General features: G+C 42.2%; 1 protein-coding gene across 6 annotated transcripts in view; it reads left to right on the forward strand.

The window, feature by feature from the left end:
- CRACD (capping protein inhibiting regulator of actin dynamics) overlaps nt 1–12,466 on the forward strand; it is a 255,057-nt gene that overhangs the window by 205,783 nt on the left and 36,808 nt on the right. The gene's annotated exons all lie outside the window — the stretch shown is intronic.

Raw genomic sequence — 12,466 nt, forward strand, 5'->3', positions numbered from 1 at the left:
CTGGCCAAGACAGTGTCAAGAACTCAGAAAAGCAGGGTCAGGAGGTACTTTCTCACCTGAGTGCTGGGAACTGAAGTCGGAGTCAGAGGTGGTTAACTCTGCTACTGACAGCTTGGAAGTCAGCTCCTCTGAGAAGCCTTTTCCCACCACCTGATCTGATTTGTTTACCCTTGCTGGCATTCCCCGAGCATCACGCACCTGGCTCCAGCAAAGGACTTGTCACTTTCTATGGAAATTACTGAGTTGCCTGTCTGTCTCTCTCATTTGACTGCCAGTTCCATGAAGTCGGGGACCAGGTTTTATTCATCCTCGCATTAGGTGCTCAAAAAATGTTTCCTGTGTATTAGGGCAAGTTGCCCTAATACATATGGAAGGAATGGATGATGTAGTCTGTGATATATTTACTGTAGTTCAAAGACAGACAAGAACAAAAACATCCTCTGTGTTGTATGTCAGTAAGTAAATTCTAATACACACTACAGCTGAGCACAGCTTACAAAATTCTTAGGCAAGCAGGGCACATTCAACTTGGCCATGCTCGGAGACAGCATTTGTGGGTCCCAGCTAATACTGACTCTTTTCCTCGACAGGCCTGTGTTTGTTTTCCATTATCTTTAGTAAGAAAACTATCGAATTTAACTGAAGGAAATTATTTCACTGAAAGGAGAACACAGCTAGCGCTGAACTCACCCAGTTGTTGGAATGCCAGTACGGACTGATATATGCTTGAGTACTGTTCAGAATGAATGTTTTGATTTTACTTTAGTTTCTTCAGTTGTAAAACAGGAATGTGAACCTTTTTTTGCCTCACAGTGTCAGAGTGAGGTATAGGTGCTAAAGTGTGACCAGCTAGTAGTTTAAGGCAAAATGAGGTTGAGTCTAGAAAGTTCTCCTTTAGAAGGACTGTTCTGTGAAAACACAGCCTGTCCTTTTTATGCTTTTGCCAAGTCCCTGATTTCTTACTGAATGACTTGGGATTTTTAGAGGAGCCTGGATTCTGGGGGTTCTCCTCTCATTTAAGTTCTATTCCATCTACCCCCTTGGAGTTTTCCGTGGGTTTTAATTTGTACAAAGCCTTGGAATTCCATATTGGTTCAAATAGCTGCGTTGTTTTTTTTTTTTTAAGATTTTATTTATTTATTTGACAGAGAGAGAGACAGTGAGAGAGGGAACACAAGCAGAGGGAGTGGGAGAGGAAGAAGCAGACTCCCAGTTGAGCTGGGAGCCTGACGCGGGGCTCCATCCCAGGACCCCAGGATCATGACCTGAGCCGAAGGCAGACGCTTAACAACTGAGCCACGCAGGTGCCCCCAAACAGCTACATTTTTATGAAATACAGATAACGTCCCCTGTTCTTATTATTGGCTTTTGTTGATAAACCTATATTTATGAGACATACACTATATTTTAATTATTTAACAGTTGTTTTTATAATAAAGGAATCTGGAAGGTTACATTTTGGGTGAAGAGTTTTTTAAAATGTCTCTTTAAATATTTTTTAAATTAAAAAGACAAGAAAACAGGAGTCATTTAAAATATACATTCCCCTTTTCTTCTCAGAAATTGACAATTGCAAAATAACTCCACCTGCAAAGTAAATACTATATCCGTTGCTTACCTTGCTTACCGTATAGCTGAATTTCTGATTATTCGCCCTCTTTACAGATGGAGAAAATGTAAGTTGTTTCCAACACTTCTTTTTTTCACTGAAGTATGATTAACATGTTTCCAACAATTTTTATTTTCAGTTTACTGCTCAATGAATAATCATGTTACTTTAGATTGTGTAATGATTCACAAAATTTCTGTGCATTTTATTTGCTGTCTCCAAAATGGACAGCTCTCACTAAAACACAAACACTCAAAATTCTGCTAGCATGGTCTTGGGTGCAGGTTCCAAGGAGGCAAATTTCAGCCCAGGGTGAGGGAGAATTTCCTAAATACTGGAGCTGCTTCAAGCTGGGGAGGCTGGGTATGTGCCAGTGGGGGTTTGGACTGATGAAGGGGAAATTCTGCCCTGGGTGAGAATTTAAAGGAGTTGAACTTTAACATGCTGTCAAACTCCAAGAACCTGTAATTCTAGAAATGTCTCCATGGCCAAAAATAGCTCATTATTGATCTGCTCCTTCTGCTTGAAATTTCTCATTTCCTTTGGGCTTTTAAAGCATACTGTTCTTTCTCTAGGTTAGAAGCCTTTATTTCTCCTAGGCTGCTGCTTTTAAATTATACATGCCTGTGGGGAAAGCAAAATAGTAAAACATGGTCAGTTTTTAACAATTTAATGTGACTTCCTTTATTTATTAAATACAACTAAAATTGTGTTTCCCAAAATGTGTTAAGTTTAAAAAGAGGGAGAGGGTCAGCTTGGCAAATAGGTTTGGGAAATTCTTGGCCAAAACAAATAGGATCCTTTACATAGGACTTTTCAGACCTTTTACTATGCTAATGTGCCCTGGGAATCTCTGAGAAGGGGGATGTAGTATGAAACATTTCCAAGACTCCTTTAACCACAAACCTTTTTTTTCACAAAAAATATCCAATGGCGTATATTAAAGCTATCGCTTATTGAACTTAATGCAATGTGTTTTGCATAGGTGAACTCATAATGTTCACATGCTCTGAGATTCACATTATTATCCCTGTTTCTTTTTTTCAGAAATTGAGATTTAAAAAATTGAGATATAATGGACATACACCATTAGTTTCAGGTGTATAACCTAATGATTCAGTATTTGTATCTACTGTAAGATGATCACCACAATAAGTCTTATTACCATCTATCACCATACAAAGTTACAAAAAGAATTTTCTCTTGTGTTCACAACTTTTAAGATTTATCCTCTTAACATCTTTCAAATATATAATACAAATAATATATACAATACATAGAACAATATATACAGTACAATACAAATAATAGTATTATTAACTGTAGTCACCATGCTGTATATTACATCCCCATGACTTATTTTATAACTGGAAATTTTTGCCCCTTCACCCATTTCACCCACCCTTCAACCCCTCCCCTCTGGCAACCATCAGTCTGTTTCTGTATTTATTAGTTTTGTTTTGCATGTTCATTTCTTTTAAGTTTTAGATGCCACATATAAGTGAGATCATATGGTATTTGTCTTTCTCTTTCTGACTTAGCATAATACCTTCAAGGTCTGTCCATTATCACAAATGGCAAGATTTCATTCTTTTTTATGGCTGAATTGTATTCATGTGTGTGTGTGTGTGAGAGAGAGAGAGAGAGAGAGAAACATCTTTATTCATTCATCCATTGATGGACATTTAGGTTGTTTCTATATCTTGGCTAGTGTAAATAATGCTGCAGTGAACAAAGGGTGCATTATCTTTTCAAATTAGTGTTTTTGTTTTCTTCAGATAAATACCAGTAGTGGGGACACCTGGGGGGTTCAGTTGGTTAAGCATATGCCTTCAGCTCAGGTCATGATCCCAGGGTCGTGGGATCAAGTCCCGCATTAGGCTCTGTGCTCAGTGTGGAGTCTGCTTGAGATTCTCTCTCTTCCTCTGCCCCTTCCCCCATTCGCACTCTCTCTCAAAATAAATAAAGAAAATCTTAAAAAACAAAAAGAAGAAGAAGAAGAAGAAGTAAAACTATTCACAGATGCCCTGATCTTATATATAGAAAATCCTAAGGAATCTACAAGAAACTTACTAGGCTAATAAACAAGGTTGAACAAGGTTGCAGAATACAAGATTGGAGGTTTTTTGTGTTTCAGTTGTATTTCAGTACACTAGAAATGAACAATCTGAAAATGAACGTAGGAAAACAAGTCCATTTACAGTAGCATCAAAAGGAATAAAATACTTAGTAGTAAATTTAATAAAAGAAACACAAGGGGTGCCTGGCTGGCTCAGTCAGAAGAGCATGCAATTCTTGATTTCAGGGTTGTTAGTTTGAGCCCCATGTTGGGTGTAGAGATTACTAAAAAGAAAATAAATAAACTTAAAAAAAATAAAAGTAAAAAAATAAAAGAAACACAAGATTTGTACACTGAAAACAACAAAATACCATTGAAAGAATTTAAAAAGATCTAAATAGATGGAAAGACATCCCCATTCATGGATTGGAAAACAATATTGTTCAGATGGCAGTTCCCTCAAATTGATCTACAGATTCAGTGCAATTTTTATCAAAGTCACAACTGACGTTTTTACAAAAATTGGCTAGCAGGTTCTAAAATTCATATGGAAATGCAAGGTACCCCAAATAACCAAAACTATCTTGGAGGTCTCACACTTCTCAAGTTTAAAACTTACTACAAAGCTACAGTAGCCTATATCATGTGGGACTGGCATAAGGGTATATAGATCAATGGAATTTAAATGAGAGTACAAATGTAAACACTCACATTTGTGGTCAACTGATTGTTACCACATGTGCCAAGCGATTCAATGGGTAAAGAAGAGTCTTTTTCAACAAATGGTGCTGGGACAGTTGAATAGCCACCTGCCACAGAATGAAGTTGGACTCCTTTCTTACACCATTCACAAAAGTGAATTCAAAATCGATTACAGACCTAAATGTAAAAGCTAAAACTAAAATTCTTAAACAAAAACAAAGGAGTCAATCTTCATGATTAAGGTAGTGATTTCTTAGGTACCAAAAGCACAGGCGACAAAAGAAAAAATTGGTAAATTGGACTTCATCAAAACTAACTTTTGTGCTGCAAACAATACCATCAAGAAAATGAAAAGACAGGCACCTGGGCTCAGTTGGTTAAGCGTCTGCCTTTGGCTCAGGTCATGGTCCCCGGGTCCTGAGACTGAGTCCCACATTGGGCTCCCTGCTCAGCGGGAAGCCTGCTTCTCCCCTTCCCTCTGCCTGCCACTTTCCCCTGCTTGTGCTCTCTCTGTCTCTGTCAAATAAATAAATAAAATCTTAAAAAAAAAAAAATGAAAAGACAATCCACAGAATGGAAGAAAACATCTGCAAATCATACATCTGATAAGAGACATATTCAGAATAGGTAAAGAACTATTATAACTCAGTAATAAGATGACCAAAACAATTTTAAATAGATAAACCATTTGAATACACATGTCTCCAAAGAAGATATTAAAAGATCCATTAACATATGAAAAAATACTTGTTCAACATCATTAGTTATCCAGGAAATGCAAATCAAAACCACAATGAGATATCACTTGATGGCCATTAGGAAGGCTATAATTAATAATTTAAAAAAAAAGACAGGCAGTAACATGTGTTGGTGAGAATGTAGAGAAATTGGAACCCTTATACATTGTTGATGGTAATGTAAAATGGTACAGCCATTGTTTGACAGTTCCTCAAAATGTTAAACATGGAGTAACCATATGACCCAGCAATTCCAATCCTAGATATATACCCAAGAGAAATGAAAACACATGTCCCCACAAAAACTTGTACACAAATGTTCATAGCAGCATTATTCATGATAGCCAAAGAGTTGAAACAATCCAAAAGTCCATCAAAAGATGAATGGATAGGGGTGCCTGGCTGGCTCAGGCAGCAGAGCATGTGACTTTTGCTCTTGGGGTCTTGAGTTCCAGTCCCACGTTGGTATGCATGCCGACTTAAAAAAAAAGATGAATGGATAAATACAATGGGTTGTATAGCTATACAATGGAATATTATTTGGGAATAAAAAAGAATGAAATACTGATACATGGCATGATATGGATAAACTTTGAAAACATTATGCTAAGTGAAAGAAGGAAGTTAGAAAATACCACCTAATGTATGATTCCATTTATATGAATGACTCAAACAGGCAAGTTCATGGAGACAGAAAGATTAGTGGTTGCCAGGCATGGGGTGGGTTGGGGGGGTGACTGTTAATGGGTATGGAGTTTCTTTGGGGGATGATTAAAAACTAAACTTAGGTGGTGGTGCTGATAGTTGCCCAATTCCTTGAATATACTGAAAATCATTGAAATGTACCCTTTGAAAGGATGGATTTTATGACATGTGAATTATATCTCAATAAAGATTTTGTTTTAAAGTAATGAATGTGGCATTGATGAGGTCGTATCTGGCTGAGGGGATAAGTTCATATTGGCAGGGGAGATTCAGGGCTTATTCTCCTCTCCTAAATTCCCAAAATAGGAGGTAGAAATGTGGGGGAGAACAGAAAAGGTTAATTTTGAAGTTAGGACATCACTGCAGACTAGAGCAGGCTGGTTGGAAGGAGAGGCAGCAGCGCCCATTTGCTTGAGGGTGTTGAGTGCCCGGGACCGAGCGACGCATTTGGCTTGAAGGGACAGAGGACCTGGGGAGGAGCTGCGGGTCATGTTTGAGACTGCCTATTGGAAATGGTTGCCTGTGCCTTTTAGGACATGTAGAGTTGTTCCTTTGGCCACACACGTGTGGATCTACAAGAAAGGTGATAGTATAGACATCAAGGGAATGGGCTCCATCAAAAAGGACTGCCCCACACATGTCACCGTGACAAGACTGTTAGTGTCTGCAACGTTACCCAGAATGCTGTAGGTCCTGTTGGACAAGATGCTTGCCCAGAGAATTCATGTTATGTATTGAGCATATTAAGCCCTCTAATAGCCAAGATAGCTTCCTGAAACGTGTGAAGGGAAGTGATCAGAAAAAGAAGGAAGCAAAAGAGAAAGGTCCTTGGGTTCAAGTGCCAGCCTGCTCCACCCAGAAAAGCACACTTTTTTAGAACCAGTGGAAAGGGGCCTGAGCTGCTAGAATCCATTCCTTTGAATTCATGGCAGGATAGATGCTTTAAAAAAAAAAAAAAAAAAAAGACATCTGGACTGTAAAAAGAAGAAAAAATTGCCTGTGATTGACCCCATGCAGCCCCTCTGCACACACATACACACAAAAGGAAATATAAATCCTACTTTATACTTATATCCTTATTTAGTAGTCACACACACACACACACACACACACACACCAATGTTAAAAGTCTAAGGTAGTTTTTAGTCCTGATCCAATCCTTTCACTTTATAGATGGGGACACTGAGACTTGAAGAGATCACAGTGCGGTGCTGTTAGTGTTAGAGGTGTGACTAGAATCCAAGTCAGCTGATTTTGCACGTGGCTGGCCTTTTTTCTGGAACAACCCCATGCCCCATCTCCACTCGCTTCACCCAACTCATTACTCTTTATCCTTCATTTTTCTTCACAAATGTGCCTTCCTCAGGGAATAAGCTTACTCTGCCCCCCTCAGCCTAGATCAGGCCTCCCTGCCATTGTTCTCACAGTTTACCTTTCCATAAGGGTAGGCCTGCATGGGTATTCATTGTATTTCCAACCTCTAGAACTGTGCCTAGCACACAGCAGGCGTTCAGATCATTCATATACTGAATGTACAAATACTGCTCTTTTTTGCCATGCTGACTCTCCCCACTGTATGTTCAGTGTTCATGTAGGTCATCCTTTAGTTTCCCACCACGGTAAAGAGGCTCACTGTCCCCCTGAGCCACTGACATGGTGTAGTAAGACAACATGCCATCGGTGGGATTGCCGTGGAGCTTGGGCTCCCTGGTACCCGTGTGGTACCTTAGATCCCTCGGCCTTGCTGCTTTTCAGAAGGTGAAGTCAGAAAAGACTTAGTGACTTGAGCAGTTATGCTCTACCCTTAGGAACCTGGGATGTGCTGATTGAACAGGGACTAGAAAAGAGGCACAAGACCGTTCAATGCATGAAATTTAGGCACTAAGCCAGAGAACGAATGGGGCTGGGCGGAGTAAGTATAGAGGGGATGGAGGGTGATGGATCTGCAGTTCTTGGTGACACAGCGTGTGGGAGAGCAACAGAGCGGGAGTCAGGGTCTCTTGTGCACACGGTTTCTTTCACTCCTGAGCTGTGTGATCTTGACCAAGCCAGCCCCTTCATCTGTGAAGTGGACATGCTCTCTCCCCGGCTTATTATGAGGACCAAAAAACCCACATGTGATATTCCCACTCTCTGCTATAAAATAGCACTTTACAAATGCAGGGTAGTATTACTACTGAGATAAAGAGGGTGTTGGTGCTAGTTTTCTATTTCCAGAGCATAGACCAAGACTAAATTGATTCAGAAATGGTGACTAGAGAGGTTTCTGAAACGGTCTTTCTTCAGGAGGAGCAACTGAGTTGTGGAAACAGACCGCATGCAAACCTCACAGAACTTTACGGGCAGGTTAGACGATTGCTCGTCCTATGCGATGGAGACACAGGATTGAGCTCAGAGGCCGGAGTAAATGACCCTTTGACTTCCAGTTCTAAGAGCGTGTGTTTTAAGATTCCAAGATTCCCTCCTCTTCCTATCCTGTTTCTGTTGTAATTACGAGGTGATTGGTACTCCATTGCCTGTGGGGCACCATGTATTTTCACAGGATACCAAAGTCTGGCACGCGCCTTCAAGATGCCACACAAAATAGAATCTGACTCCAGTCTCTTCCAGCAACTCTGGTTTGTCTGATGAGGATCCTTAATTGCTCTTTAGCATTTCATTTGAATGAGACTCACGGATCTGTTTAGAAGAAAACTGCTGATCAATTGCAATTGCCCCTGTTGTCATGGCAACAAGCTGCAATGGGACTGTAATTATATTTCCTTATTCCTGAAGTGAATCCCTAATCATTGCTATGGTAATTACCCAATATCTGTGGTCCCAAATTACATGATGCTTGTCCAAAGAAGACAAAGGATAAGGAGTAGGGGGACTGGCCTGAGACGTGTGAATGGTGCAGCTGCAGAAAGTTTCTCCTTTGATGGGTGTGGAGAATTTCCGTGTAGGCTCACGCCCCGAGGTTAAATGTTGGCAGTGATCTTAGAATGTGCCTCGTGTGTCGAGTCATGGCTAGAAGGCTGCATCATCCTGTAGGATGATTTCAGCTGTAACAAAAAACACAACTAGTATCTTCAACAGTAAAGACATAGCTTATCTGCCGTACCTGAGAGTCTGGAGGCCCGGGGCTTGGGCATCCCAGTAGCCTGGGGAACAGCATCCCCGGCTCTCAGGCCGCAGCGCATGCCACCGAGAAAGAACGTCAGCCCTCTTGCGAGAGAAGCAGAGTCAAAACACCAGAGTGCTCTTCAGAGGCGTTGTCCATCCGGGTGGGCTAAGTTGGAAAGGAGAATCAAGACACAGCATCAGAAGCATGGTGCGGTGGCTGTTTTTTGTAATTAGCTGTCAACATCCAGTTTCCTTTCCCAATAATTTTTTTCCCCCAGTTTTAGTTTCCATGTCATCAAGTTTGCCTCTCTGTGTGTGCCTCTCATAAGACATCGTGCCTGCTTCCTAGGACAGAAGCCAAAGGGCCCGATCCTGCACTTTCCCCTAAGTGCAGCCTGGCATGAGCATGGGACCCACCTGGCCAGTTGGTCTTTCTGTCCTGGACTTTGACGTGGCCGGTGCTCAGGGATGTAGGGACCCCGGCTGCGGCTGTGCCCGTAAGCAGGCTCTTCCCGCGGGGCGGCGGCTGCTGGGCCTCCCCGTGCCTGCACCTCTGCAGTTCTACTCCTGTCTTTTTCAGGCTTGGACTCTAGCTTCCTTGGTTCTTCAAGCCCCCACTCTTCTTCCAGTAAATTTTCTTTTGGCCGAGTAGGACAGAGTTAGTTTCCGTTGCTTGCATCTGACAGAGCGTGAAACCAGGAAAGCTAGGTGAGAGAGAGAGGGTTTGACACAGAAGGTGGGAAGCAGAGTCTGGAGCACTTCCCTGATCTGAATCGAAAAGGAGGCCCAGAAGAAGCCTTTTCAGATGCTGCATGTCCTTCTCACTCGCCCACCCATTGGCATAGGCCCACCACAATGCATAGGCCTACCATACCTGAAAAATGCCCATGGTCTGAAAATCTTCCTCCTCCTCCCATCAGCATGTTTGCCTCAAGCTTTCCATTCCCTCAGTGACCTACCCGTCTAGGACATGGACTCTTCTACAGGATTAATCATTTACTCTTCCACTGAAAAAACTTACACATTTTATGGTACGAAGCTCTATGGGAGAAACAAAGGTAACAGACGTGATCTCTGCCCTCATGCAGCTCCTCGGACTGTGGTGGAGATAAGAGGACGCCATTATTGTTGGAATCACGTCTGTGTGGCACTTTACAGTATGCGCAGCACTTTTATCTTCTCTCTCATTTAAGGCATGATTAGAGTAGCCATACCCTAAGACAGCAAGAGAAATAGGCATGAGCGTGGGACCCACCTGGCCAGTTCGTCTTTCTCTCCTGGACTTTGATGTGGCCGGTGCTCAAGGATGTAGGGACCACGGCTGCGGCTGTGCCCGTAAGCAGGACATCACTTTCATATCCTCTACCCAAATTAAATAGTCACTCTCTGTAAAGATTAGTAGAGACTTTAACAGGACGAAAGAAGAAAAACGAGGAGAAGGAGAAGAGGGAGAAAGAAGAATTTCTTGACATTTGCCTAAAATTATGGGAAATTTGGAGGTGCAATGCTTGAAATGCTGACTGTGATATCTGAGTCACAGAGCCACAGCCCCTTGGGTTCCATCCTGACCCCATATGCCCCAGGAGGTTTAAACACCATGAACAGGACTACTAACTGGAGAGGAAGAAAGCGTTCTTCCTCCTTTCAGAGGAAGAAAAGACTCGTTTCTTCCAGGAAGCAGGAGGAGCTGTGTGGGGGCAATAAGATTTGAGCTGGACTTTGAAGGATGAGTAGGGCCTGAACTGAGAGGTTGGCACTGGGCAGTCCATGGACAGGAAGAGCCCAGAGAGGCTATTTGGGGAATGGAGCGGTGTGTCTTACAGGCTGCTTGAAGTAGGGTAACGCTTATGTGAGTGCTTGCAGATTCTCAGTGCTTTCCATATCCTGCCTCGTTTAATCCTAACAGAAGCTTCGTGAGGTAGGTCCGAATATCCCCCCCACTTACAGATGGGGAAACTGAGACACCTAGAGACGTAGTTCCTGCCCAAGGCCACACAGCAGGTTAGTGGGAGAACGAGGTTTGAGCAGTGGGCACCCGGGCTCGAGTGTGAGCACGAACTCCCAGCACTACCAACACGGCCTTCGATTCACGGAGCCAGAGTCGTTTGGAGCCCTGTCGTGCAGAGCTTTAAATGCCAGCAACCATTGCAGCTTCCTCTGGGGAGATTTTAACAAAAGGGAACTGCTGGAAGTTTCTGCGCTGGCAAGTTAACGGCTCTAAGGTTGATGCAGAGTTTGAGAGGAAGCGGAATTGGAGAGGACTTCAGTTGGAAATCATTTGCAGATGTCAGTCATATTCCCACAGGCCGGAGGTAAAACCAGGCCACAGTGACAATTATACCCTCACTGGCTCTTCAGCTGCCGTCAGGGCTTCTTCCACCTACTTCGGAGCTCTCCCACACACGTCTTTGTGTTCAAGAGCTGATCCTCGAGCGGCCGCTGTCCCCTGGGGGGGCGGGGGGGCAGGGCGGAGAGCACCATGCCAGCAACTTTCCTCCAGAGGTCCAGGAAAACAAAAGCTCTTCATACCATACTTGCAGTGACTTTAGAAGGCTGAAGTCATTTTAAAATTAAAAATAAATAAATTAATTAAAATAATAAAAATAAAAGCTTCTCCTGAGCAGAGGTTAAATGTGTGAACTTTATATTGTTTTTGGCGTGGTTACTAGCATAATCATCCAGGTCTGTGTATTATAGCACAATGGGACAAACCATTCAGGCCTCAGCTGAGTTTTCTGAAATCTTTGACAGCTTTAAGCGCAGAAATGGGCCCTTCAAAACAGCCCTGTATTTTGGTCTATGTGCTGCCAAAGTGCGCCCAAGAGTACTATATTATTTATCCTTAAATAGCCTTTTAGAGCTTCTAGGTAGAATTATGACAGTCAGTCCGGCTGACTCTGGGTAAATAAAAGAGAAGGAGGTAGAGTTGGGGAGGAACAGCAGTGTATCTTTCTTCCTCTCCTTCCAACCCATAATAACTTAGATCAAAGGGCTTAAATGTAATAAGATGTAGGTAAAACAGGACCCCCTAAGCCACTCCAAGTCTTTCTAAAGGCTAATAATCAATAGTCAATTCTGTTAGAATAGATTCAACGTATTAGAAGCCTCTGGCCTCCAGTAAGTAGTCCTGTTCATGGTGTTTAAGCCTCCTGGGGCGTATGGGGTCAGGATGGAACCCTAGGGGCTGTGGCTCTGTGACTCAGATATCACAGTCAGCATTTCAAGCATTGCACCTCCAAATTTCCCATGATTTTAGGCAAATGTCAAGAAATTCTTCTTTCTCCCTCTTCTCCTTCTCCTTTTTTTTTCTTCTTTCGTCCTGTTAAAGTCTCTACTAATCTTTACGGAGAGTGACTATTTAATTTGGGTAGAGGATATGAAAGTGATGTCAAATCTTTGGTGTGAAATGAGGACATAGGGAACACCTATTTATCTTTCAGCCATGTCTACACATAGTTATAAGTCATGATGCTATACTTACACATTTTTAAAAATCTTGATTAATACCAGTGTTCATAGAAGCATTATTCACACTGGCCAAAATGCTCA

The sequence above is a fragment of the Halichoerus grypus genome, chromosome 3 (assembly GCF_964656455.1).
Source record: "Halichoerus grypus chromosome 3, mHalGry1.hap1.1, whole genome shotgun sequence".
Lineage (NCBI taxonomy): Eukaryota > Metazoa > Chordata > Mammalia > Carnivora > Phocidae > Halichoerus > Halichoerus grypus.